The sequence below is a fragment of the Erpetoichthys calabaricus genome, chromosome 12, assembly GCF_900747795.2.
Source record: "Erpetoichthys calabaricus chromosome 12, fErpCal1.3, whole genome shotgun sequence".
In the NCBI taxonomy this organism is placed as follows: Eukaryota; Metazoa; Chordata; class Cladistia; order Polypteriformes; family Polypteridae; genus Erpetoichthys; species Erpetoichthys calabaricus.
Window position 1 is genome coordinate 131,891,407 of NC_041405.2, and position 5,628 is coordinate 131,897,034.

Genomic DNA, 5,628 nt, shown 5'->3' on the forward strand with positions numbered 1-5,628 from the left:
AGATTAAGCAGATTCAGTAAATAGATGAATGAATAAAAAAATACTATTGCATCCTGTAACCTTTCAGTGACTGATTCTTCTATAAGGTTTCATCCTCAGGGATATTCTTATTAATTCATAAATATCATTTATTTTCCTTAATAATTATTCAACCATTATTAAACCCATTTCTGAGCTGGGGAAATGAGGTCTAAGTAGCCAACATTTATCACATTGTATGATCCAGCCCTATATGATTATACAGGCTGGTCCAGATCTAACTATGCAACTTTTAATGCAATGCAATGCAATACTTGCATAGTTATATCTGGACCACCCTATACATACTGGGGTAGATTAGAGTCTCCAATTATCCTAAAACGGCTTTGTTGACAACTGTAATACTCTGGAAAACTAGAGTGCCAAGTGAAATATCCATACATAAGAAATTAGACAAAGGAGAGGAGGCCATTTAGCTCCATCAAGCTCATTTGTTTAACTAATATCCCATCCAGATACTTCTTAAAGGTTGTCAAGATTTTTGCTTCTGCTCTATAGTTTGTTCCAGATTCCCACAACTCTTTGAATAATGAAGTGCTTCCTGGCTTCGGTCCCCTTCATTTTCACTGGTGTCCTTGATTATGTGATTCACCCTTACATTGAAATAATTCTGCTGGATCTGCTTTATTAATTGCTTTGAGGATTTTGAAGACCTAGACTATGCCCTTAGATAAAATAAAGGAATCATGGGTTGAGTTGGGCAAAAAGGTCAGTCAGATACATTTGAGCATCACATATTAATTACACTATATTAATTGAATAAAAGTATGTTCTGTTTACCAAAGCCAGTTAACATCATGAGCCAAAAAATCATCACAATTCCTGAAAACTTTCTTTAGCCTGTCACTGGTGATATTCTCCAAAAGATCCAATGGTGCCACTGTTAGCTGGGCTGTAGAACCTACAGCGCACCTTTTTTATAGACAAAATAGACAGGCTACACCCTAAGGCAATCTGCATTAAGTACATGCATTAGACATTGTTACCAAAATTGAAGACAGCTGTATTGATAGAACATGTCAGTAAACTGTGATATCATTAGTTGAAGAACATCATGGTGTGACTGAAATGTTATTGAAATGTGGAATGAAATGAGATATTCTGCTTACTTCATTGTCTGGAAGCCTGGGGTCACTAATAACGAAAATGTCTGCATAGGACTTAGGGATGGTTGGAACTTGCCATGACTTTAAGCCAGTTTCCACAGCAAGTTCATTTTTTATGCATCCTGACTTTTGCATAAGAAATGGCTTACACGTTTCCAAGCATAAACAAGTTTTATACATAAGGCCTCATGAGTGTCATTTATAAAACTCTGCATGGATATGAGCATGAAAGAATGCATACAAAATTCCAAAAACCTGAAAATGCATAAAACAAAAAAAAATCTGATTTATAAAACCTGGTATATGCATATTTCTTTGTCATTTCCCGTTTATAAGTAACAATCAACTTGAAAATGTGCAAATTTAAACGTGCTTCAGAACCCACCCAGTTGCCAACCTTCAACAACCATATATTGACTTTGTTAATCAGCCTTAAACATATGCAATCATGATGCTGAAGAGCAACATTGACTGGTAGATCAGCCCCTTACCTAATGTATCGAGACATCGCCACCTGGATTTGAGGAGTCCTATGCTGTACTCCACAACTGAGTGCAGAAAGGCATGTGAGGCATTAAAACACCTCTCCTCTACGATCTGGGGGTCAAGGAAAGGTGTAAGGTGCCAGCATATGAGCAGGTAGCCTCTATCACCTAGCACATGACACAATTGCTCTTACAATGAATAGTACAGACCATATGAAAATTTGAGCATTTAGACAGGTACCTTTCCTAATAAGCCAGCCATCACATAGAGCAAATTCAACACACACGAGTCAGCTTTGCTTCAAAATAAATAAATCATGAGTTGACCCAGGGAACCAAGCCATGACGTTTGTCATATCTTGGGATCACAGATGACTTCTGCATTATGTAATTCACTGGTTACAGCTTACAAAAGCTCTCAATTGCTCAGATCACGTTAGGAAAACCAGGCAATGCTGTACATTGCCTTTTAATGTTGGCAGCAACATGTTATGTTTTATACATGTACACCCACAACATATGAAAACTGAATCAATGAAACTCCTCAGTCAGTTTATGGTTTCCAGCACAGCAGGCATGGTGGAGCTGAAGCTTGGCTGAGGTATTTCAGCCATTTTGGCCTGTCCCCTGAGAAGCGAGAACAGGTAGCCAATATAAACTGAAAGAAAAACCAAAAAAAGTTCTTCAGTGCAAATACACAGCACTGGCCTGAGTCTGTACATTATATTCATCACTTTTTAGGCTGATGTTTGATGTGTGAATGCACATTATAATAACAGTTCAGTTATTTGAATTATCATGCATGTGAGTCATCATTTAACTGGCTATTTACACCTTAATCAAGGGTGTTATCATTTCCCAGTTTCTCTGAAATGTTGTGTATACATGGCTCAGAGTTGCCATAAAAATGAGCATGTTCTTCTGTCAGGATTTCCTTTACAAATCACAACTTTTGCATGGAAAGTTGAGTACGCACATTTTGCGTCTCTTTTTGTGTATATTATTATATGCAAGTTTTATAAATCTGAGCCCTAGGGCTTCATGTATAAAACTTTATTTAGCTTCCATGCTAAAATTTTGCTTAAGCTAGAAAGGCAAAAACAGTGCACACTCAAAAAAATCAGATTTATAAAACCAAATGTACACCAGGTACCATACTAAATTCTTTTAAAAATCTCAAATCAACTTAAAAGCTATATATACTCTTGTGCACATACTTTTAGCCACACCCCATAAGCTCCTGCCAATAACCCCAAAAACACACTTTTTGAAAAATCTAACAATCATACAAATGTGCCCATGTTTCTGAGTGACATCTTTACTTTCAAACCATAGTAGAACACAGAAAATGGAAATTCAGTGAATATGAACTTGAGGTGCTACTGACAATTAGTAGAGTTTAAGGAGTGACCAAGGGGGCCAACCCCCAACAGATGCACTATGTTCCAAAAATAAGTCTCAAATAAAGGGTATTTGTCTAACAGTAAAGAGTCTGGGGGTTGCGTCCCAGATACTCCCTATGTGGAGTTTGAACATGGGTCCACATGGGTTTACTCCAGTTTCCTCTCACAGTCTAAAGACAAGCAGGCATGGTGAATTGGTGGTGCTAAATAGTCCCTGTGTGTGCGTATGTTCACCTTGCGATGGGGTTGTGCTCTGTTCAGGGGTTGCATGTACCCGTTGCTTGCTGGGATAGGTTCTAGCTGCCCCCCCCCCGCATAAGTGGCGTTAGAGGATGGATCAACAAATACTGTAATCCGTTGTGCCCAAAGCAACTCTCCCTTGCATGTCTCAGAACCTTAAAACAGATTTTAGAACATTACAACAATCTAGACGAGAACAGGCCATTCAGCCCAACAAATCTTGCTAGTCCTATCCAATTAATTCTTCTAAAAAAACATCAAGTTGAGTTTTGAAAGTCCCTAAAGTCTTACAGATACTGTCTACCACACTGCTTGGTAGTTTATTCCATGTGTCTGTGGTTCTCTGTGTAAGGAAAACCTTCCTGATGTTTGGGTGAAATTTACCCTTAACAACTTTCCAACTGTGTCCCTGTGTTCTTGATGAACTCATTTTAAAATAACAGTCTCGATCCACTGTACAAATTCCCATCATAATTTTAAACACTTCAATCATGTCTCCTCTTAATCTTCTTTTTCTTAAACTGAAAAGGCTCAGCTCTTTTAATATTTCTTCATAATTCATCACCTGTAGCCCTGGAATGAGCCTAGTCACTGTTCTCTGGACCTTTCCTAGCTCTTTTATGTCCTTTTTTAGCCTGGAGACCAAAACTGCACACAGTATTCCAGATGAGGCCTCTCCAGTGCATTAGAAAGCTTGAAGTGCATTAGAAAGCTTGAAAATATAGAGATGGCAAAATACTCAAGGGGAGGGGGGATGGGGGAGAATGAGAATGCGATCTGGAGTTTATTTATGTTTTTAGCGTTGTATAATTCACGTCTCCATTTTCTGAACCTCACACCTGTAATGTCCATCAAGGCATGCACTTCCTTAATCTCGTAGCCTAGCTGTGTTGTCCGAGAGTTATGCAGGCAGCCTAGATTGTTTTTTTCTTTTATGTGCAGTGTCTGCTTTTGCGCAAAATTGAGTTTCAATTTACAGGTTAATTCATTGTTTCAGATTTAGCTTGAGAGGGGATATTTCAGTTTGAATATGTCATATGCAGTATTTTTCTCTTTTACATGCCCGAAAGACACTCCTGTCATTAAGAAGATCCTCGGTAGTCAGTATGAGCGATTTAACCGGTAGCTGCAGCTTATGCTTGCCAGTACAAACAACAGCATGGCAGTCTAAGCAAAACCTCCATCTCAAGTCACATTCACACTCATGTTAAATATTTAAAAAAATATTTGATATTTGTGACATCTATCTTTTTGATGAAGCAAATAACTGAAAATGCTCCATCTTTTATATAAGTTAAGCAAATTGAACCCAGATGTTATGCTATTTTCCAAATTTTTTTTTCTTAATCGTATTTGTGCCCTTTATTGTGATGATGACTGACTTATAAGCTCTTGGGAGTTGTGTACTGAACTGGGGCCTACATTATCAATAATATCACACAGAAATTCATGTTCCATTATAGGTTTAGAACAACTGGGTTTAGAACATTGATGGACAGATGGGCAGACAGATGAACAGACAGCAGAATGTGACAGGTGCATTATTGAAATGCAAAATAAAATGAGATTTTCTGTTCACTTCATTGTCCTGCTGCCTGGAGTCAATAAAAATACCAACACCAAAAAATCAGTCAACGTAGAACTTTAAACCAATATCAATGTCAAGTTTGTGTTTTTTAAATTATATCTTTTGCATAAGAACTGGTGTACACACATTTCTGAGCGCAAGCAAGTTTTACAAGAGGCCCCTGGTTGTTAACATCTTCATGTCAGCTATTATTACATGTGCCTCGATCCTGGTTAAAACATAAGAGGGGTTGTCCCTTTGCAGTGGTTGATTGTAGAAAAGCTTTACCCCTTAATGTTAGAGCAGCTGCTTCTGTTATTGTTTTTAAATGCTGACTCAAAACGCTCCTTTCTTCATTAGATTTCCAGTCTATCCAGATGTATGATTTTAAACTTGACTATTGTTTTATGGTTTGTAGCTTTGTTTTTTACTTTTGTTTTTTTATATGTACAGCACTTTTGTTAACACAATGCTGTTTTTAAATGTGCTTAATAAATAAAATGTACTTGTTTGGTTACAACATCATTGCCTTATAAATAAAACGTACTTGTTTGGTTACAACATTATTGCGTAATAAGGCTGACGTTGTATACTAAAAATACACTAATCAATGTGAGTATCACTCATGTTTCAATTGCCAGAATAAACGCTTGTGAACCCTATGAACCTCATGTTTACCTCCCTCCCATGTTCTCGCTTTGCTTCTTCGCAAGACTTGGTCAGGCCACGTTGTCATGGAAACAGCATTGAATGATGGGAGACGCAGTTCCCGCTGAGAGGTTTACGTT